This window comes from Pseudophryne corroboree, chromosome 7 (assembly GCF_028390025.1).
Source record: "Pseudophryne corroboree isolate aPseCor3 chromosome 7, aPseCor3.hap2, whole genome shotgun sequence".
Taxonomy (NCBI): Eukaryota; Metazoa; Chordata; class Amphibia; order Anura; family Myobatrachidae; genus Pseudophryne; species Pseudophryne corroboree.
In genome coordinates, this window is record NC_086450.1 from 497225395 (window position 1) to 497249871 (window position 24477).

At 46.3% G+C, this 24477-nt stretch overlaps 1 protein-coding gene across 3 annotated transcripts in view; it reads right to left on the minus strand.

The window, feature by feature from the left end:
- LOC134945751 (uncharacterized) overlaps positions 1-24477 on the minus strand; it is a 708129-nt gene that overhangs the window by 591735 nt on the left and 91917 nt on the right. The window contains exon 1 of one of the 3 annotated variants that reach the window (XM_063935218.1): positions 10713-10881. The exons of the other annotated variants lie outside the window; for them this stretch is intronic. The gene's annotated coding sequence lies outside the window, so the exon portion shown is untranslated. Of the gene's footprint in view, positions 1-10712; positions 10882-24477 lie in introns of those variants that run through there. 3 annotated transcript variants of the gene reach the window in all.

A 24477-nucleotide genomic window follows, 5' to 3' on the forward strand; every position in this document is an offset into this window, starting at 1 on the left:
CCATTTCTTTCTTCTTCCCTACCCCCCTCTATTCCCCCACTACCCTGGTTTATAACCATTCTCAACATACTTTCTAGACACCCTCTCTCTTTTCTTCTACAAGAACATACGCTAGTTGACAATGTCTCTTTAAAATTAGACCATAGTTGTATACCAGTTGAGTTCATCTTTTTGACCTACTACACTTGTACACTTATTTTTTTTTTCTTTTTAAAAAAAAACAAAAAAAACAGTGATGCCTTATTAGATAAGTCGGGTGTGCATATTTGTTTTTCTTTTCTTCTTTTTTTTTCTCTTCTATTATTGTATACCTGTATTGAACGGTTTACTCAACCCGCCCTGACATTTGGTTGCTACCATCTGATCACTCGCTGCCATCTCTGTAACTGTTTGTATTCTCAATAAAAACTTTATGATTGGAAAATCTAAGCAATCTGACTAGATTGCTTAGATTTTAAGCACGGATCTGCCGTGTGTATGCACCCCAGCAATAGCGATGCCCTGCCCCGCGCATTGCTATCACCGGTGCTAGATTGAGCCTCATGTAGGTGAGAGAGATATATTGACCTTTAGCAGCTATCAGCCATTTTGTTAAGTAGCAGCCATGATGTAGTGAATAAGAAGTATGCTTTGTTAAGAAATCATAAGAATGCTGACATTTCAGTTAGTACGTTCTGTGAGAAGCAAGGTCGTAGCTATAGTCTTAAAAATATGTTATTAGACCGTTTCTCTTGTGTTTAGACTTCTTGTGAAGGACACGAAGGAGGGTGTCAGCTAGAGAGGAGTTCTGAGAAGAGATGCATTATTGTTTTAATATGTGACGTGTATCAAGTGTTCATGCAAGTACCTTTTTGTTATATAACGCCCTGCTGATTAAACAAGCTGGAGTCTCATTTTGCTGACATTACTGTGTGTGTTGTCTGCTTCCTGGGATTCCCAATGCATTGGTAAACAAATGGTATGGAACAGATAATTGAATGGACTTGATAGAAGGAGGTTTGTCTCCAACAGTACATGGGGGCTCGTCCGGGATCGATGACAGCTACCAACATCAGATGATGACACGACTGCTGGACATATGCAACTACTGACATACCCGGGTGAGTAATCTAAAGATTGATTATTATATATCAACTTGGTTACTCTGTCAGTACTTGTGTACAGTCCTTTGGTCTGTTCATCTTATTGGACCCAATTGTCTCTGAAAAACATTCATTATTTTTCTGTGTGCACTGATAAAGTTATAAGTTTTAGTTTCACTGTTGCAAGGGAAATGTGGTTTTATTTTAAAGTTATAAGCTTTAGTTTCACTGTTGCAAGGTAAAAATTTGGTTTTATTTTTAAATGACGTGTCATATTTTTTTGGGTATAATCCTACTATTGAGTCTAAATATTGTGAAGTCAAAGCTATATTGCAAAACAGCGATTTTAGTTTTTAGGGAACCTTAAGACAGGTTTAGCAACAGTTGTGGGGTGTCATGTTGATAAAGTGGTGATAGAAAAATGTATTGGTGATAAATTTCCATATTGTCTTGATAAATTACCGGTTAATTATATAACATTTAACCAGATGGCATGGAATTAGGTTAAGACACTGAATACTTGCATACTCAGCCTTTTTAACTCCAGTATAGCCAGGGACTGTGTGTCTCTTTTAATGTAAGTAATCTGCAGTCGATATTTAACATACAAAGGTGGTCATTCCGAGTTGTTCGCTCGCAAGCTGCTTTTAGCAGCTTTGCACACGCTAAGCCGCCGCCTACTGGGAGTGACTCTTAGCTTCTCAAAATTGCGAACGACGGATTCGCAATATTGCGATTAGACCTCTCTTAGCAGTTTCTGAGTAGCTCGAGACTTACTCTGCCATTGCGATCAGTTCACTCAGTGTCGTTCCGGGTTTGACGTCACAAACACACCCAGCGTTCGCCCAGACACTCCTCCGTTTCTCCAGCCACTCCCGTGTTTTTCCCAGAAACGGTAGCGTTTTTTCACACACACCCATAAAATGGCCAGTTTCCACCCAGAAACACCCACTTCCTGTCAATCACATTACGATCGCCAGAACGAAGAAAAAAACTCGTAATGCCGTGAGTAAAATACCTAACTGCATAGCAAATTTACTTGGCGCAGTCGCACTGCGGACATTGCGCATGCGCGTTAGCGACTAATCGCTCCGTTGCGATAAAAAAATAACGAGCGAACAACTCGGAATGACCACCAAGGTTTGGTAATAGTGGTATCAGTTTTTCATAGAAAAGTATACTAGCTGATACAGTATTGCAGTTTGTTGGTGGGGCTTATCCCTATTGTCTAATTCCTGTCTGTTCAAAGAGTTTAACATTATCAGAAGACGTTAAATCTGTCATTGCCAAAGGTAAATCATTTGCATATGAAAAGACATGTGACTCAGTGTAGAGTCAAGTCAGTAATAACAGAATTTTGTTTTGTTGTGTCAGAGGATTTAGATCCAAGTGGTTTACTTCATTTGGTCCTTTTTGTTGATGAATACAGAAAACACTTAAATAATATTAGTGTGATGTTTAGAAGAAGATATATCTTTTAAATGGAGGTATTTTCCCATGAAAACACTTAATATAAGTGTGATGCTTTAAAGAATAAGTCCTTTAAGCTGAGGTATATACTGACTTTTGTTTTTGATACTGCGCAGTATAAGTAAAGGTGCAGCCCCAAAGGATTTCGCATAGTGAATTGATCAATCACGTGAAGGGACCGCACAATAAATTGTCAGTACTAGGGAAGGAAAAATAGGCACTTATTGGTGCAATTTGTGTAAGGGGCAAACTTCCCAGAGGAAGGGAAGTGTTGACTAATGAGGGAGATTTGAAGCAAACACCAAACACTGGATTGATTAATGAGGTTTTACTGACACTGTTAAGAATTTGACAAACTGTTTCAGGGGCATAAGGTTCAATACATCACCTGTATGAATAAGAATTTAAAAGCGTATACACATGTCAACAGAAGACGTATGCTCTGAATGTTTGTGTGTGGCATTTATAGAAAAGAAGAAGCAGGGCCCTTTTATATTGAGAGCTATTTAATTTTGTGCTGAACCAGGAGTGTGGAGAAACATTATTGACTCAGTAGAAAGTGTTTATATATTGATGGGGTGACACTTTATTCCAAAACCAAGTGATATCGGCAAAGAGTGGTTGCGTTTCCTTGCTGGTTCAGGAAATCGAGCACATAGCTGCATATCCCACGATCCTTTAGATCCTGGATATTGATACTTGGAAAACTACCTAAGTGTTAAATGTTACCTTAGTTTAATATACTTGAGTGCTAAAAATACTTAATGGTTTAGTTGCACCCAACCTCTGGAATAGTTTTAAATATGTCATCCACAAAAACAGTGAATCCAAACTGTTCCCTCGTTTATACAAAAGTATCAGGGTGGAAATGTACAAATAAAGATTGTCTAAATTGTAATGTTCCTAGTTCTGAAAAATGCAGAACTGAAAAGTGTGGGGTACTGCCCACAGCACGTAGTACTAGAAGCGGTAACGAGAGAAAGTTAAGGGTTACTCCCTATAAGCAAGGTTCATGGAAATGTAAATGTGACAGCAAAGGGAAAGGAACCAACAGGCAAAGTAATCAGCCACAGCCCGTTTATGTTATAAATCCCACAGGGAAGCCACAAAAGCTGGTTCCATATGGCCACATGACCAGTGTGTAAATCCAAAATATTACAAAATCTGAACAATAGATAATTGATATATCAAGGGTTATTGTAACAGTAACATTATCAATTATAATCTGTTATTCTACGTGCTCTGTAAATATACGGGCTGGGAATGGGAAGTAAGGTAACAATTCACCTGTTAGTTTTATGTAACTAATGACATGCGGATATAAAATGTTTATAACTATGGAATATGGATAATATAACAGTAAGAAAAATTGCATTATAAAAATATTGGTCATTTTATTCCTGAATGCCTTACAAGACTTTAAAGATAATTAGTAAGCAGTAAGTTTTATAGAACATGCTACTGCAAATTATATTAACGGGTTACTACGCATAATTTGCAGATTTATATACTTCCATAAAGTCATTTCTCTGACGTCCTAAGTGGATGCTGGGACTCCGTAAGGACCATGGGGAATAGCGGCTCCGCAGGAGACTGGGCACAACTAAAGAAAGCTTTAGGACTACCTGGTGTGCACTGGCTCCTCCCACTATGACCCTCCTCCAGACCTCAGTTAGAATCTTGTGCCCGGCTGAGCTGGATGCACACTAGGGGCTCTCCTGAGCTCCTAGAAAAAGAAAGTATATTTTAGGTTTTTTATTTTCAGTGAGATCTGCTGGCAACAGACTCACTGCTACGAGGGACTAAGGGGAGAAGAAGCGAACCTACCTGCTTGCAGCTAGCTTGGGCTTCTTAGGCTACTGGACACCATTAGCTCCAGAGGGATCGAACACAGGGCCCGTCCTCGATCGACCGGTCCCGGAGCCGCGCCGCCGTCCCCCTTACAGAGCCAGAAGCAAGAAGTTGGTCCGGAAAATCGGCGGCAGAAGACTTCGGTCTTCACTAAGGTAGCGCACAGCACTGCAGCTGTGCGCCATTGCTCCTCATGCACACCTCACACTCCGGTCACTGATGGGTGCAGGGCGCTGGGGGGGGGGGGCGCCCTGAGCAGCAATATTAACACCTTGGCTGGCAAATCTATACCATATATAGTCAGGAAGGCTATATAGGTGTAAAAATTACCCCTGCCAGAGTTCCATAAAAGCGTGAGAAAGACCGCCGAAAAAGGGGCGGGGCTTCTCCCTCAGCACACTGGCACCATTTTTCCCTCACAGCTCCGCTGGAAGGATCGCTCCCAGGCTCTCCCCTGCAGTTTCTGACTACATAAGGGTAAAAAAGAGAGGGGGGGCACTAAATTTAGGCGCAGTATATGTATATTAAGCAGCTATAAGGGAAATTCACTCAGTTATACTGTTAATCCCTGTGTTATATAGCGCTCTGGTGTGTGCTGGCATACTCTCTCTCTGTCTCCCCAAAGGGCTTTTGTGGGGTCCTGTCCTCAGTCAGAGCATTCCCTGTGTGTGTGCGGTGTGTCGGTACGGCTGTGTCGACATGTATGATGAGGAGACTTATGTGGAGGCGGAGCAGTTGCCTGTAAATGTGATGTCACCCCCTGCGGGGCCGACACCTGAGTGGATGGACTTATGGAAGGAATTACGTGATAGTGTCGACTCACTACATAAAAGGTTTGACGACATGCCAAATATGGGACAGCCGTCTTCTCAGCCCGTGCCTGCCCAGGCGTCTCAGAAGCCATCAGGGGCTCTAAAACGCCCGCTACCTCAGATGGCAGACACAGACGTCGACACGGATACTGACTCCAGTGTCGACGACGATTAGACTAGTGTAACTTCCAATAGGGCCACACGTTACATGATTGAGGCAATGAAAAATGTGTTGCACATTACTGATATTACCCCTGGTACCACAAAAAAAGGGTATTAGGTTTGGGGAGAAAAAACTACCCGAAGTTTTTCCCTCATCTGAGGAATTAAATGAAGTGTGTGAAGAAGCGTGGGCTTCATCCAATAAGAAATTGGTAATTTCTAAAAGGTTACTAATGACGTACCCTTTCCCGCCAGAGGATAGGTCACGTTGGGAAACACCCCCTAGGGTAGACAAAGCGCTCACACGCTTGTCAAAGAGGGTGGCACTACCGTCTCCGGATACGGCCGCCCTAAAGGAGCCTGCTGATAGAAAGCAGGAGGCGATCCTGAAGTCTGTATATACACACGTAGGTGTTATACTGAGACCAGCTATTGCTTCAGCATGGATGTGCAGTGCTGCAGCTGCGTGGTCAGATTCCCTGTCAGAAAATATTGATACCCTAGACAGGGACACTATATTGCTAACCATAGAGCATATAAAAGACGCAGTCTTATACATGAGAGATGCACAGAGGGATATTTGCCGGCTGGCATCTAGAGTAAGTGCAATGTCCATTTCTGCAAGGAGAGGGTTATGGACTCGGCAGTGGACAGGTGATGCAGATTCTAAAAGGCACATGGAAGTTTTGCCTTATAAGGGTGAGGAATTGTTCGGGGATGGTATCTCGGACCTCGTTTCCACAGCAACAGCTGGGAAGTCAGCATTTTTACCCCATGTTCCCTCACAGCAAAAGAAAGCACCGTATTATCAGGTACAGTCCTTTCGGCCCCATAAGGGCAAGCGGGTTAAAGGCGCGTCCTTTCTGCCCAAGGGCAGAGGTAGGGGGAAAAAGCTGCAGCATACAGCCAGTTCCCAGGAGCAAAAGTCCTCCCCCGCTTCCGCCAAGTCCACCGCATGACGCTGGGGCTCCACAGGCAGAGCCAGGTACGGTGGGGGCCCGTCTCAAATACTTCAGCACTCAGTGGGCTCGCTCACAGGTGGATCCCTGGATCCTTCAAGTAGATTCTCAGGGGTACAAGCTGGAATTCGAGACGTTTCCCCCTCGCCATTTCCTCAAATCTGCCTTGCCAACAACTCCCTCAGGCAGGGAGGCAGTGCTAGAGGTAATTCACAAGCTGTATTCCCAGCAGGTGATAGTCAAGGTGCCCCTCCTTCAACAGGGACGGGGGTACTATTCCACAATGTTTGTGGTACCGAAACCGGACGGTTCGGTCAGACCCATTTTAAATTTGAAATCCTTGAACACATATATAAAAAAATTCAAGTTCAAGATGGAATCGCTCAGGGCAGTTATTGCAAGCCTGGACGAGGGGGATTACATGGTATCTCTGGACATCAAGGATGCTTACCTGCATGTCCCCATTTTCCATCCTCACTAGGAGTACCTCAGATTTGTGGTACAGGATTGTCATTACCAATTCCAGACGTTGCCGTTCGGCCTGTCCACGGCACCGCGGGTATTTACCAAGGTAATGGCCGAAATGATGATACTCCTTCGAAAAAAAGGGGGTTTTAATTATCCCGTACTTGGACGATCTCCTGATAAAGGCGAGGTCCAGGGAGCAGTTGTTGGTCGGGGGAGCACTATCTCAGGAGGTGCTACAACAGCACGGTTGGATTCTAAATATTCCAAAGTCACAGCTGGTCCCTTCGACCCGTCTTCTGTTCCTGGGGATGGTTCTGGACACAGACCAGAAAAAAGTGTTTCTCCCGGAGGCTGGGGGGCAGTCACACAGGGAAGAAATTTCCAGGGACTATGGTCAAACCAGGAGATTTCACTGCACATAAATAGTCTGGAACTGAGGGCCATTTACAATGCCCTAAGCCAAGCAAGACCTCTGCTTCAAAACCAGCCGGTACTGATTCAGTCAGACAACATCACGGCAGTCACCCATGTAAATCGGCAGGGCGGCACAAGAAGCAGGATGGCAATGGCAGAAGCCACAAGGATTCTCAGATCGGCGGAAAATCACGTGTTAGCACTGGCAGCAGTGTTCATTCCGGGAGTGGACAACTGGGAAGCAGACTTCCTCAGCAGGCACGACCTCCACCCGGGAGAGTGGGGACTTCATCCAGAAGTCTTCCAAATGATTGTAAACCGTTGGGAAAGGCCACAGGTGGATATGATGGCGTCCCGCCTCAACAAAAAGCTAGAAAGATATTGCGCCAGGTCAAGGGACCCTCAGGCGATAGCTGTGGACGCTCTAGTGACACCGTGGGTGTAATAGTCGGTTTATGTGTTTCCTCCTCTGCCTCTCATACCCAGGGTACTGAGAATAAGAATGAGAGGAGTAAGAACTATACTCGTGGTTCCGGATTGGCCAAGAAGAGCTTGGTACCCAGAACTTCAAGAGATGATCTCAGAGGACCCATGGCCTCTGCCGCTCAGACAGGACCTGCTGCAGCAGGGGCCCTGTCTGTTCCAAGACTTACCGCGGCTGCGTTTGATGGCATGGCGGTTGAACACCGGATCCTAAAAGAAAAGGGCATTCCGGAGGAAGTCATTCCTACGCTGATTAAAGCCAGGAAAGAGGTGACCGCAAATCATTATCACCGCATATGGCGAAAATATGTTGCGTGGTGTGAGGCCAGGAAGGCCCCAACGGAGGAATTTAAGCTGGGTCGATTTCTGCACTTCCTACAGTCAGGGGTGACTATGGGCCTAAAATTGGGTTCCATTAAGGTCCAGATTTCGGCTCTGTCGATTTTCTTCCAGAAAGAACTGGCTTCACTGCCTGAAATTCAGACATTTGTTAAGGGAGTGCTGCATATTCAGCCCCCTTTTGTGCCTCCAGTGGCACCTTGGGATCTCAACGTGGTGTTGAGTTTCCTAAAGTCACATTGGTTTGAGCCACTTAAGACTGTGGATTTGAAATATCTCACGTGGAAAGTGGTCATGTTGTTGGCCTTGGCGTCGGCCAGGCGTGTGTCAGAATTGGCGGCTTTGTCTTGTAAAAGCCCTTATCTGATTTTCCATATGGATAGGGCAGAATTGAGGACTCGTCCCCAGTTTCTCCCTAAGGTGGTATCAGCTTTTCACGTGAACTAACCTATTGTGGTGCCTGCGGCTACTAGGGACTTGGAGGACTCCAAGTTACTGGACGTAGTCAGGGCCTTGAAAATATATGTTTCCAGGACGGCTGGAGTCAGGAAAACTGACTCGCTATTTATCCTGTATGCACCCAACAAGCTGGGTGCTCCTGCTTGGAAGCAGACTATTGCTCGCTGGATATGTAGCACAATTCAGCTTGCGCATTCTGCGGCTGGACTGCCGCATCCTAAATCTGTAAAAGCCCATTCCACAAGGAAGGTGGGCTCTGCTTGGGCGGCTGCCTGAGGGGTCTCGGCTTTACAACTTTGCCGAGCTGCTACTTGGTCAGGGTCTAACACTTTTGCAAAATTCTACAAATTTGATACCCTGGCTGAGGAGGACCTTGAGTTTGCTCATTCGGTGCTGCAGAGTCATCCGCACTCTCCCGCCCGTTTGGGAGCTTTGGTATAATCCCCATGGTCCTTACGGAGTCCCAGCATCCACTTAGGACGTCAGAGAAAATAAGATTTTACTCACCGGTAAATCTATTTCTCGTAGTCCGTAGTGGATGCTGGGCGCCCATCCCAAGTGCGGATTGTCTGCAATACTTGTATATAGTTATTGTTAAACTAACGGGTTATTGTTGGGAGCCATCTGTTGAGAGGCTCCGTTGTTGTCATACTGTTGACTGGGCATAGTATCACGAGTTGTACGGTGTGATTGGTGTGGCTGGTATGAGTCTTACCCGGGATTCTAAATCCTTCCTAATTGTGTCAGCTCTTCCGGGCACAGTATCCTAACTGAGGTCTGGAGGAGGGTCATAGTGGGAGGAGCCAGTGCACACCAGGTAGTCCTAAAGCTTTCTTTAGTTGTCCCCAGTCTCCTGCGGAGCCGCTATTCCCCATGGTCCTTAAGGAGTCCCAGCATCCACTACGGACTACGAGAAATAGATTTACCGGTGAGTAAAATCTTATTTTTTCATATATGCAATGTGTATTTTAGTTTTTGGTTTAGGAAAAAAATTCTCAGCTGTCAGGTAGCTGAAGATAGTAGTATAGTGCTCAGTATCAGTAGCGGATCTTGCCACGGACAAGCAGGACTTTTGCCCGGGGCGCCGCCTTCCGGAGGGCGCTGGCGCCCTCCGGAGGGCGCCGCACCGTGGCAAGATCCGCCACTGCTGCCCGCTGTGTACCCCGTCCGCTGCCGTCCCCGTCCGCCTCCTCTGAAGGGAACTAGACGCTATGCGTCTAGTTTCCCTTCGTGGAGAGTAACTTTGCTGAGCGGTGCGCGATGACGTCATCGCGCACCGCACAGCAAAGGTCCTCTCCACGAAGGGAACTAGACGCATAGCGTCTAGTTTCCCTTCGTGGAGAGGACCTTTTGCTGTGCGGTGTGCGATGACGTCATCGCGCACCGCTCAGCATTCAAGCGGCGCTAGCAATGTACAGGGGGCGTAACTGACCACGCCCCCTGTATTAGGTCACGCCCCGTTTCCTGCCGGGGCGCAGAGCGCCCTTGAACTGGCCCTGCTCAGTATTACAGTACTTTACTATCGTTTAATATACTAAAAATTTGGTAATGTAGTTTTCGATGCAGGGGAAAATGAGTTAGACATTGCAGCCCCAAACATATTGATTGAGAACATTACATACCATGGTTTCAGTCAAATGTGTTGGGAATTGTAAACAAGTTACCAGGTATGAGGGAATAGAATCCTGCTGCATTCTTTATGTAAATACAACACGTGTATGATGTATGATAGATAGATATATATATATATAATTATTATTATCCTTTATTTATATGGCGCCACAAGGGTTCCGCAGCGCCCAATTACAGAATACATAAACAAATAATCAAACAGGAAAACAGCAACTTACAGTTGATGACAGTATAGGACAAGTACAGGGTAAATAAACATAGTTACATCAGCAGATGACACTGGAATAAGTTGAAGATTATTAAAGTGAGAAAGGAGATATATATATATATATATATATACATACATACATACATACATACTCCTCCAAATCAGCCGGCACTCCCCGCTTATACTCAACTGGTCCCGGTGCCTGGTACAAATCACATACACTCCTCCAACACAGCACGGCACTCCACGGGACTCCTCTTACATCAGTGTTTAATAGTCATGTAACAACAGCGGTATCACATCAACATGTTTCGAGGCATCAGCCTCATACCAGCAGTGTAACAAACAGTCTAAAACAGTGACATTTAAATACCTGATCCCCGGGCGTGTCTCACCGCCGCCTCCGTCGTCCACTGCTGCCACCGCCGGATGTCCGCGATACCTCACTTCCGGATAGAAGCCAGCTGCTGTTGCTAAGCAACCGCCGGCGTGCGTTCCAGTCAGAGAGGTCCGGCTGACGTACTGTATCTCAAAGCAGGGCTGCAGACAGATGGGGCTAGAGGGGAAGCACAAACATACACACAATAACACATTAATACAAAATACAAGATATAATTAAAAACAATCAACACTCTTCCTTGACTTGACGCATAGCATATATGATGCCAACTTTAAAGTGTTTACACTCCCCACACCTATCAGTTACCATCCCTTAATAGCAGACTACTGACAGACACCTTATTTCTCAATATATTACCACAGGGTGTAACCATGGCAGATCTACCCACTACTCATCTGATCTATTAAACTACATTAGACTATTCCAATTGATTTTATCGTTTAACCCTTTATTCCTAATGGTATTCAGACGGAATATCCATCTTGACTCAGTTAATAACAGAGACTTCATTCTATCTCCACCACGAGGAGAATCTACTACATGATGTTAGGGTCTCCTGCCCTGTGCTGCCACGTCGTCATGGCAACCGGGAGACAAGTACTAGCGGAGTAACCTGAACGCAGCTGATACTCCGGTTCGGGTCTTTTGCTGTGCAGTGGTTACAGGCTCTGTGCACGGCAGGGGATCCGGTGCTGGTTTTTGTGCTCACAGTCTGTGAGGTCTGAGTGGGGCGTGGACAGCACCTGCTTTATAAACCCTCTTCTCAGGTTAAGCAGATGCTGCTGAATCTTTGTTGGTTAGTCAGTTCCTGAAAGTTAGCCAGTACTGTGTAGCTTTGTATTTGTTGTTGCTTACTGCAAATAGGCCTGGGGATTTGGTACTACACTCTGCCAATCTAGACCTAGCAGTAAGACTGGAGTCAGCCGTTTAACTTGCTGGGGTTCTTTTGCTACTCTGTGAACTTAGCAAGTTTGCGGCTGTATTCTCAGACTTGCCTGCCTAAATCCTTTCTCACTGTGCAAGGTGTTCAGGTGTCAGCTTGGTGGCAGTAAGGTGAACCTGTGCACTGCAAGTGAGGATTAGGATTATGGAGACTCTCCTTGTGTCTATCATTCCATCTCTGACCAAGGAGTTTACTGCCACACCCGTTGGTAACCCTTTAGGGTTTTGCTGTTGCCCTTAGCAACAGCATTTCGGGTTCTCTACGTATTAAAACACAACATCTTGCTTTTTCCATCTAAGCATTCCTAATACTAAGTGAATAATATTACTATATAATAATAGTCAGATAATACGGAGATCTTAGTTGCGTATATCTGCAGATATAGGGTTAAGCCCCCAGGCCGATCGACAAGGCTTCTCCGTCACTGGGGGTCCCTAATACTAGGTATGGGCCTGGGGTGCAGGACCCCACAATGTCGGCACAGGTCGGCCACCCCAGGTCAGCACACAGGTGAAAATTAATAGGGGTTAATAAGAAGCACAGAAGTGCTATGTAAGTGGTGTGATTAAAAAATATATACAAAGTGATAGGAAAAATAATAAGTGTTAATAAAGTGTTAGGGTGTGCCGACCTGCAACAGCCCACCCATACCGACACAGGGGCCACTGCACCCCACACCCACCCCATAAATAATTACATATATATATATCTGGGTTAAATTCCCAGTGTAAGGCCACATGGTAATGGCACCTACAGCATCTGAGAGCCAGCTTACCTGGGGATACCCCTGACTTCCCCTATGGCACTACTAGAGTCAGCAATCCCTCCTAATGCTGACCCATTTGTGCCTCTCTATATACAATACACAAGGTGGGAAGCTGCTCAATCAGATTGTAATGTCACTCAGGTGCTAAAAGGGGAGGGGTAATTCTGTGTAGGAAAAAACTGTGTTCCCTAATGCACACCGAGTGAATAATATTACTATATAATAATAGTCAGATAATACGGAGATCTTAGTTGCGTATATCTGCAGATATAGGGTTAAGCCCCCAGGCCGATCGACAAGGCTTCTCCGTCACTGGGGGTCCCTAATACTAGGTATGGGCCTGGGGTGCAGGACCCCACAATGTCGGCACAGGTCGGCCACCCCAGGTCAGCACACAGGTGAAAATTAATAGGGGTTAATAAGAAGCACAGAAGTGCTATGTAAGTGGTGTGATTAAAAAATATATACAAAGTGATAGGAAAAATAATAAGTGTTAATAAAGTGTTAGGGTGTGCCGACCTGCAACAGCCCACCCATACCGACACAGGGGCCACTGCACCCCACACCCACCCCATAAATAATTACATATATATATATCTGGGTTAAATTCCCAGTGTAAGGCCACATGGTAATGGCACCTACAGCATCTGAGAGCCAGCTTACCTGGGGATACCCCTGACTTCCCCTATGGCACTACTAGAGTCAGCAATCCCTCCTAATGCTGACCCATTTGTGCCTCTCTATATACAATACACAAGGTGGGAAGCTGCTCAATCAGATTGTAATGTCACTCAGGTGCTAAAAGGGGAGGGGTAATTCTGTGTAGGAAAAAACTGTGTTCCCTAATGCACACCGAGTGAATAATATTACTATATAATAATAGTCAGATAATACGGAGATCTTAGTTGCGTATATCTGCAGATATAGGGTTAAGCCCCCAGGCCGATCGACAAGGCTTCTCCGTCACTGGGGGTCCCTAATACTAGGTATGGGCCTGGGGTGCAGGACCCCACAATGTCGGCACAGGTCGGCCACCCCAGGTCAGCACACAGGTGAAAATTAATAGGGGTTAATAAGAAGCACAGAAGTGCTATGTAAGTGGTGTGATTAAAAAATATATACAAAGTGATAGGAAAAATAATAAGTGTTAATAAAGTGTTAGGGTGTGCCGACCTGCAACAGCCCACCCATACCGACACAGGGGCCACTGCACCCCACACCCACCCCATAAATAATTACATATATATATATCTGGGTTAAATTCCCAGTGTAAGGCCACATGGTAATGGCACCTACAGCATCTGAGAGCCAGCTTACCTGGGGATACCCCTGACTTCCCCTATGGCACTACTAGAGTCAGCAATCCCTCCTAATGCTGACCCATTTGTGCCTCTCTATATACAATACACAAGGTGGGAAGCTGCTCAATCAGATTGTAATGTCACTCAGGTGCTAAAAGGGGAGGGGTAATTCTGTGTAGGAAAAAACTGTGTTCCCTAATGCACACCGAGTGAATAATATTACTATATAATAATAGTCAGATAATACGGAGATCTTAGTTGCGTATATCTGCAGATATAGGGTTAAGCCCCCAGGCCGATCGACAAGGCTTCTCCGTCACTGGGGGTCCCTAATACTAGGTATGGGCCTGGGGTGCAGGACCCCACAATGTCGGCACAGGTCGGCCACCCCAGGTCAGCACACAGGTGAAAATTAATAGGGGTTAATAAGAAGCACAGAAGTGCTATGTAAGTGGTGTGATTAAAAAATATATACAAAGTGATAGGAAAAATAATAAGTGTTAATAAAGTGTTAGGGTGTGCCGACCTGCAACAGCCCACCCATACCGACACAGGGGCCACTGCACCCCACACCCACCCCATAAATAATTACATATATATATATCTGGGTTAAATTCCCAGTGTAAGGCCACATGGTAATGGCACCTACAGCATCTGAGAGCCAGCTTACCTGGGGATACCCCTGACTTCCCCTATGGCACTACTAGAGTCAGCAATCCCTCCTAATGCTGACCCATTTGTGCCTCTCTATATACAATACACAAGGTGGGAAGCTGCTCAATCAGATTGTAATGTCACTCAGGTGCTAAAAGGGGAGGGGTAATTCTGTGTAGGAAAAAACTGTGTTCCCTAATGCACACCGAGTGAATAATATTACTATATAATAATAGTCAGATAATACGGAGATCTTAGTTGCGTATATCTGCAGATATAGGGTTAAGCCCCCAGGCCGATCGACAAGGCTTCTCCGTCACTGGGGGTCCCTAATACTAGGTATGGGCCTGGGGTGCAGGACCCCACAATGTCGGCACAGGTCGGCCACCCCAGGTCAGCACACAGGTGAAAATTAATAGGGGTTAATAAGAAGCACAGAAGTGCTATGTAAGTGGTGTGATTAAAAAATATATACAAAGTGATAGGAAAAATAATAAGTGTTAATAAAGTGTTAGGGTGTGCCGACCTGCAACAGCCCACCCATACCGACACAGGGGCCACTGCACCCCACACCCACCCCATAAATAATTACATATATATATATCTGGGTTAAATTCCCAGTGTAAGGCCACATGGTAATGGCACCTACAGCATCTGAGAGCCAGCTTACCTGGGGATACCCCTGACTTCCCCTATGGCACTACTAGAGTCAGCAATCCCTCCTAATGCTGACCCATTTGTGCCTCTCTATATACAATACACAAGGTGGGAAGCTGCTCAATCAGATTGTAATGTCACTCAGGTGCTAAAAGGGGAGGGGTAATTCTGTGTAGGAAAAAACTGTGTTCCCTAATGCACACCGAGTGAATAATATTACTATATAATAATAGTCAGATAATACGGAGATCTTAGTTGCGTATATCTGCAGATATAGGGTTAAGCCCCCAGGCCGATCGACAAGGCTTCTCCGTCACTGGGGGTCCCTAATACTAGGTATGGGCCTGGGGTGCAGGACCCCACAATGTCGGCACAGGTCGGCCACCCCAGGTCAGCACACAGGTGAAAATTAATAGGGGTTAATAAGAAGCACAGAAGTGCTATGTAAGTGGTGTGATTAAAAAATATATACAAAGTGATAGGAAAAATAATAAGTGTTAATAAAGTGTTAGGGTGTGCCGACCTGCAACAGCCCACCCATACCGACACAGGGGCCACTGCACCCCACACCCACCCCATACCTAGTATTAGGGACCCCCAGTGACGGAGAAGCCTTGTCGATCGGCCTGGGGGCTTAACCCTATATCTGCAGATATACGCAACTAAGATCTCCGTATTATCTGACTATTATTATATAGTAATATTATTCACTCGGTGTGCATTAGGGAACACAGTTTTTTCCTACACAGAATTACCCCTCCCCTTTTAGCACCTGAGTGACATTACAATCTGATTGAGCAGCTTCCCACCTTGTGCATTCCTAATACTAGGGAGACACCCAGTTTCTTAGCCTCTGGGCTTCTCTGTTCACTTTGTGTTTATTTCGTTACCCTATCACCTTCTGTGTACGTAATGTCATATTCCCCAGTCTGTCTGTGAGTTCAATTGTTTTGCATCCCTATCCATTCAGATACCAGTACATTCCTGCAGGCACTGGTGTGCATAACAGTTCAGACACCAGTACATTCCTGCAGGCACTGGTGTGCATAACAGTTCAGACACCAGTACATTCTTGCAGGCACTGGTGTGCATAATACATGGTCAATCATGAAATATTTTAAATCTTTTCAGTGAATGACCCACCATCCTAAAGTGGCGGGCCACAGGCTGATAACAGGACCTGCCCCCAGCCGAAAGCTGAATTGCTGACCTGTGGAGGGCCATTCTCTCCCGGAATTTCCGCGAAGTCTGGCCTACGTAATATAGGCCGCAAGGACATGTAATCATATATACCACAAAGGATGAGGTACACGTGAGTACATGTCGAATATCATACACTTTCTGACAATGAGGATGCTGGAAGGTCCTACAGGTCACCATATATCTGCAGGTGGTACAATTATAACAACAATAACAACCTGCGGGCTTCATGTATACATTTGGCATGCGTGGAATACCTCTACCTGTGATGTCAGTTACCATAAGTCTATCTTTCAAATTACGCCCTCTTTTAAATGCTGCAACAACAATGCGAACAATACAAAAAGAATCTGATAAAGTTTAAGAAGAATAAGAAATATACTGTGGATGCAGACTACGAGGAAAATCAGGTGTACAGATGGCTGGCAGGGGGTGGATCAGGAGCTTGTAATGGTGCCTTAGAAAGACGACGAAGGCCATGGCAGCAGCGACGCCCACAATCTTTCAATCGCCCGTTGGCATCTCAAAGTAATAGTGACAGTGAATTTGCAGTATCAGAAATGGGTGAGGCTTCAACATCAGCAAGAGTCCCTTTAGGAAGGGGACCTGCGACCCAGGAGGGTGGAGGAAGGCCACCCGTAGAGGCAAGCAAAACCAGAGAGGTACGGGAAATCAGAAGAAATCCCTCTCGCAAAAAAATTGCCTAATTTTCAATTTGTCTAAAAGAGTGTTAACAGAGATGGAAATACAGGTACTACAGAAGGGATTGACGTTCGTGCTGACGAATGGTCATGATGAATTCACGTGAAAAATGGATCATCATAAGTTCTCATGGAATCTTCATTTGAAGGAGTATTTTCAGCATCAGCCCAATGTCACAGAACCTTCAGGATTGGACACGTTTCTGAAGGGTAAATCACGGTCGAACTTTGACCCAGTATCTGTAAATTCGTCACTAAAAACATTTAATCATTTACTGAATGAATCCGTTACAAAATTTACTCTGGCACATGGAAAAATTCACAAGAATTTATCAAGAGATGAGGTGGCTGCGCTAAAAAATCTAGGCACCTATGAGGACATTATCATTAGGCCCGCCGATAAGGGCGGGGCCATAGTGGTGCAGGACATTAATGATTACCGGAGGTAAATTGAATGCCAACTAATTGAGGAAGGGGTATATGTGAAGTTGCTGGGAAATCCGACGATGAAATATCAGAAAGAACTTCGAGAGATTTTAAATATTGCTGTACATCAAAAGCAGATTACTGTTAAAGTCTGCAAGGCCCTTGAAGTTGAGTATCCTAAAGTGCCGGCACTGTATACCTTGCCCAAACTTCACAAGAATAGCAGCACCCCACCGGGTCATCCGATCATATCGGCCCGTGGTTCCCTGTACTATCCAACGGCTGAGCTTCTAGATCATCTTCTCCAGTCTTTGCTGTTGAAAAAGGAGGCCTTCTTTAAGGACACAACAGAGCTTTTGAAATTGCTAAAAGACATTCCTGAACTTCCTAAAGGCACAGTTATGTGCTGTTTAGACGTATGTAGTCTATATACATCAATACTCCATGTGGGGGGGGGGGGGGGGGGGGTTGACAGCAATGAGAAACTTCGTATCGGAATTCTTAGATCCTATGCTATTTAGCCATGATCTGTTCTTAAAGCTGTTAGAACTGACACTATAGGAATTATTTCCTGTATGATGGTCATTACAATCTTCAACAACGGGGGTGTGCGATGGGGTCACCAGGGGCCTCGTCGTACGCCAACGTGTATATGTTTGAACTAGAAGAAAGGCTGTTTTTGAATCATCCAGATGTATCTGGGTATTTTAAACTATACACCAGATACATCGATGATATTTTTATGCTGTGGACAGGGAGCATGGACAGGTTTATCTCTGTTATGGAGGAAGTGAATGGTGGAGATTCGGCCATTAAATTCACTTATGTTTGCAGTGAGGTACAAGCACAGTTTCTCGATGTTCAGGTGACCATTCATAATGGTAGGATTGAAACAGAAGTCTATAACAAGGATATTGACAGGAATACTTTCCTGTTAGCATCAAGTCACCACCCAGTTGCATTGAAGCAGGGGTTACCCCTATCTCAGATGATGAGGGAGGCTAGAATAACGAGTGACCCGCTAAAGGCTGCGGTTTCTATAGATGGTTTGATAGCAAAATTTAAAGATAGAGGTTATAACTTAAAGATGCTATTGGAAAATAAGGAACGAGTGCTCAAAATGCAGCGATCACAATTGTTGCAACCTCGTGAGAGATTGCCTGAAAAAGTTTTACCATGGGCAAGCAACTTTACTACTGCTAGCCCGGTTATTAAACATGCGACTAAGGCACTTTGGCCAATTGTGGCATTGGATCAGGATTTGTCATCTCGTAGGGATGTACGCGCTATTGCAGCATTTAAAAGAGGGCGTAATTTGAAAGATAGACTTATGGTAACTGACATCACAGGTAGAGGTATTCCACGCATGCCAAATGTATACATGAAGCCCGCAGGTTGTTATTGTTGTTATAATTGTACCACCTGCAGATATATGGTGACCTGTAGGACCTTCCAGCATCCTCATTGTCAGAAAGTGTATGATATTCGACATGTACTCACGTGTACCTCATCCTTTGTGATATATATGATTACATGTCCTTGCGGCCTATATTACGTAGGCCAGACTTCGCGGAAATTCCGGGAGAGAGTGGCCCTCCACAGGTCGGCAATTCAGGGTTAAGCGATAAAATCAATTGGAATAGTCTAATGTAGTTTAATAGATCAGATGAGTAGTGGGTAGATCTGCCATGGTTACACCCTGTGGTAATATATTGAGAAATAAGGTGTCTGTCAGAAGTCTGCTATTAAGGGATGGTAACTGATAGGTGTGGGGAGTGTAAACACTTTAAAGTTGGCATCATATATGCTATGCGTCAAGTCAAGGAAGAGTGTTGATTGTTTTTAATTATATCTTGTATTTTGTATTAATGTGTTATTGTGTGTATGTTTGTGTTTCCCCTCTAGCCCCATCTGTCTGCAGCCCTGCTTTGAGATACAGTACGTCAGCCGGACCTCTCTGACTGGAACGCACGCCGGCGGTTGCTTAGCAACAGCAGCTGGCTTCTATCCGGAAGTGAGGTATCGCGGACATCCGGCGGTGGCAGCAGTGGACGACGGAGGCGGCGGTGAGACACGCCCGGGGATCAGGTATTTAAATGTCACTGTTTTAGACTGTTTGTTACACTGCTGGTATGAGGCTGATGCCTCGAAACATGTTGATGTGATACCGCTGTTGTTACATGACTATTAAACACTGATGTAAGAGGAGTCCCGTGGAGTGCCGTGCTGTGTTGGAGGAGTATATATATATATATATATATATATATATATAGACCCTGTTATGTAAATTTAGAACAGGCTTTAAAAGCACGACAACAGGTTTCTTATCAGCCATATATTAGGCAGCACATACGAGATGACAGATTATAAGGGTGTGCAACCTCTATGTTGGCAACAGTGTACCAGGCCGCCACTGGCATTTCGAGAAAAGTGACTTTACCCACAGGAGACACAAGGGTCTCAAGAACTGGGGTTTTTTTATGCACAACCAGATTTCTCCACATTTGCTTACAGATCAGGCCATTGAAGCAACTGGATTGGGAGGTCAAGCCCTACCCCCTGCAAGAAAGCAAGATGTACCCACAACATTCCAGCAAGGATGTAACCTGAAATAAAAGTTGTTATACAAGTCTACCTCTCACAGGAAAAATAAGATGAAGAGGAACAACAACTCCCAGCATGGACATCATTTTGTTGAAAACCAGCATGGGTGGACTTACACTAAGTAGAAACCACAACCTTTGAATTGAAACATGCCAGGAGCAGAAGGATAAAGACAAAGTATGAAGGATAATGGATGGATTATAAAGAGAGGTGATTGGAAGAAGGAAAGTTGAGAAGCAATATGAAGGTCACATGACAGTTTAAAGACTAAAGGAAGTCTGTTTTAAGAAAGACATCTGACAGTGGTCAGTATTATATGGCAAGATTACAGCGGTAATCCATGAGGATGTTAGGATCTCCTGCTCTGTGCTGCCACGTCGCCATGGCAACCGGGAGGCAAGTGTTAGCGAAGTAACCTGAGCGCAGCTGATACTCCGGTCCGGGTTTTTACTGTGCAGTGGTTACAGGCTCTGTGCACGGCAGGGAATCCGGCGCTGGTTTTGTGCTCACAGTCTGTGAGGTCTGAGTGGGGCGTGGACAGCACCTGCTATATAAGCCATCCTCTCAGGCTAGGCAGGTGCTGCTGAATCTTTGTTTGTTAGTCAGTTCCAGAGAGTTAGCTAGTACTGTGTTACTTTGTATTTACTTGTTGCTTACTGCAAATAGGCCTTGGGATTCGGTACTTCATTCTGCCAATCCGGACCTAGCAGTAAGACTGGAGTCAGTTGTTTAACCTGCTGGGGTTCTTTTGCTATTCTGTGAACCCAGCAGGTTTGTGGCTGTACTCTCAGACCTGCTTGCTTAATCCTCCCTCACTGTGCAGGGCGTCCAGGTGTCAGTTTAGTGGCAGTAAGCTGAACCTGTGCCCTGCAAGTGGGGGTTAGGATTGTGGATACTCTCCTTGTGTCTATATTTCTATCTCTGACCAAGGAGTTTATTTCCACACCCGTTGGTAACCCTTTAGGGTTCCTTCTGTTGCTCTTAGCAACATCATTTCGGGTGCTCCACATATTAAATCACTACATCTCGCCTCATTGTCCGCTCTATTCCATCTGAGCATTCCTGACACTAGGGAGACACCCAATTCCTGAGCCTTCGGGCTTCACTTTGTGTTTATTAGTTATTCCATCACCTTCTGTGTATGTTATGTTATACTCCCAAGTCTGTCTGTGAGTTCGTTTGCTTTGCATCCCTTTCTGTTCATACACCGGTATACTCCTGTCAGCACTGGTGTGCGTAACAGAGGAGAAGATTTGAAGCAACAGCAGCTCCAAAGTTAAAGCAAATAATAAGGAACAGGACAGAAGAAGACCCAGAAGACAAATGAATTATATTTCTTCTGCCAATATGAAGTACAAGCTTCTTCAGGTACCTCCCAGAAAACATAATGTCTCCAGAAGAAACAACAGAAGGTATGATTACAGTTACCTTGCCCACTGGAGAAGGACGTTTGTGTCTAATGAATATTGGAACCAGCAGATGCAGAAGACAGTAGAGGGAGGTACCACAAGAACTGATATCAGAAACTCTTAAAGGTATAGGAGATACATGAACTACAGTCATCAATAGCAGTCCAGTTCTTGACCTCGAAGTACATGTCCAGTGACTTTGCTGAAGCACAATGTACTGAAGCTTATCCAAGCAAGAATACAGTACATCCCAGCAGAAGTTGATTTTCCAGTAACTTATCAAAGGAAATATAGAACCATTTTAGAAGCAAGTTGGAACAGAAGTTCAGTATTTGCTCATTCCCACGGTACCAGTTGTGGAAGAAAGAAAGCAATACTGCTAGATCAGAGTACTCCAGGGAGGGGCTACATCACCAAGTGATTTATCCAGAAGACACACAGCTAATACAGTCTGTGAATGACCTGCTGATTTCCACCACCACTGAAAGAAGTACCAAGAAGAGACAGTTTCCTTATTGAAGTTTCTGGAAGAACAAGACTGCATAGCCTCGAAGGGAGAAATTGCAGCTATATGATACTCAAGGTACCTGTTACGCACACCAGTGCTAACAGGAGTATACCGGTGTATGAACAGAGAGGGAAGCGAAGCAAACGAACTCACAGACAGTATAACATAACATACACAGGAGGTGATGGAATAACTAATAAACACAAAGTGAACGGAGAAGCCCAAAGGCTCAGGAATTGGGTGTCTCCTTAGTGTCAGGAATGCTCAGATGGAATAGAGCGGACAATGAAGCGAGATGTAGTGATTGAACATGTGGAGCACCTGAAATGATGTTGCTAAGAGCAACATGTTGAAAGATGTTGAAAGAGGTGTGTGTGTGTGTGTATCTATACTATTGTGAAAGGTACCTGAGTACACTGCTACTGTTCACCCTGTGTACCCGATATCTACATATGGCGTGTATGTATGTATGTATGTATGTATATATGTGTATATATATATATATATATATATATATACTAGGTGCTTCATCGCGCCCTACGGGCGCTCTTCACACCGTCGCAAGGGGCTACGCCCCCTTAACCCTTGCATGCCTTTCTGGGGTTCAATATTTGTGTTATATGGAGTATCACCTGCATTCCTTTGTTAGTGGTTAAATATTGCACAATGAAAGGGTGTGCGATGGTGAAGGAGGCGCAGCCCCTTGCGACGGCGTGAACAGCACCTGCAGGCCACAATGTACAGAATGTAGCGGGTGCGGGGGGTACTGCGGATGGTGTCTGTAGATGCTGCGGATGGAGGGGGGGCGGAAGTGGGGGTGGGGCCCGGATGGGGAAGGGTTGGGAGGTGCTGCGGGTGGGGGAGGGGCAGAGGAGTGGGGGATGCAGATGGGGGAGGGGGCCGGAGGCACTGCAGGTGGGGGAGGGGCAGGGGTGCCATGGGTGGGGGAGGGGCAGGTGTGGGGATGTTGCAGATGGGTGAAGGGTTCCGGAGGTGCTGTGGGATGGGAAGGGGCGGGAGTGCTGCTGGTGGGGTAGGGGTCCGTAGGCGCCATGGGTAGGGGAGGGGCAGGTACGGGTGTTGCGGCAGATGGGGAAGGAGGTCCGGAGGTGCTGCAGGTGGTGGTGGGGCAGGTGCGGGGGTGCCATCGGTGGGGGAGGGGTGGGTGAGGGGGGGACCGCGGATGGAGGAGGGTGTCTGCAGATGCTGTGGGTGGAGGGGGGAAGGTGTGGGGGAGACATATAAGGGGGGTGAATGGTGGAGGGGGCCTGGAGATTGCTGGGGGTGGTGAAGGGGCGGAGGAGTGGGAGCCGCGGGTGGTGTAGGGGGTCTGGAGGCACAGCATGTGGGGGAGGGGTGGAGTGCCGCATGTGGTGGAGGGGAAGGTGCGGAGGTGTGGTGCATTGGGGAGAGGTCTGGAGGTGCTGCGGGTACTGTACCTGCCAAAAAGGTAGTTGGAGGGTATGCAGTAACAGGGCCAGGACAGGGGTGACAGGGTCAGAACAGGGTTGACTGGGCCAGGACAGGGGTGACAGGGTCAGAACAGGGGTGACAGGGTCAGAACAGGGGTGACGGGGCCAGGACAGGGGTGACGGGGCCAGGACATGGGCGACGGGGCCAGGACAGAAATGACAGGGACAGGATAGGGGTGACAGGGTCAGTGTAGGGGCGGCAGGACCAGGACAGGGGTGACAGGGCCAGTATAGGGTTGACAGGGCAAGCACAGGGGTGACAGGGCCAGGATAGGGGTAGCAGGGCCAGCATAAGGGTGACAGGGCCAGGATAAGGGTGAAAGGGCCAGGATAAGGGTGGCAGGTCAAGGCCAGGGGTGACAGGGACATGACAGAACACAGGGCACGGGAGAGATTGGTATTAGGGACAGAACAGTGGTGACAGACAGATGTGTCTTAACAGAGTCACTGCTGCTGGCTGCTGCTGTTCCACTCCAACCTGTTGGCATCTGCTGCTGGTGGAGACTTGGCATGGCTGACTCTCTTAGGCTGTATTCCTGCTTCCTCTGCCCGTCCGCATCACTCCCCCCCTCCTCAGTCACACACCGCAGACCTCGCGCAGCTGGCGGGCACTGTGGTAAGGTGAGACTGGGAGTGACTGGTTAGCCCCCAGGAGATGCTGCGGCTGGAGGGAGGAGGGGGTCATAGCATGCACGAGGCGCGGACCTCACGGCTGCTGGGCACTATGGTAAGGGGAGACTGGGAGTGACTGGTTAGCTCCCAGGAGACGCTGATGCTGGAGGGAGGAGGGGGTCAGAGCCTGCAAGCAGCGCGGACTTCTGCAGCGCTACCCGCCGGCTAAAGTGTGTGAAGGAGCTGGGCGCAACTCACTACGGGTGGCAGCGCTGCAGCTAGCGGTGGGGTCGCAGGGGCTGGAGATAACAGAGGCAGTACGGAAAGTGCACAGCGGCTGGTGACCCACAAAACTACATCTAAGAAGCGTGGAGTGTGCTAGAATGTGACGCTCCTCCCCGCCAGAGAGACCCTGCTGAGTATGCTGATGTGGGGGTCAAGTATGGCATACCCCCTCACACACCCCCATACCTCCCAAATGTCCC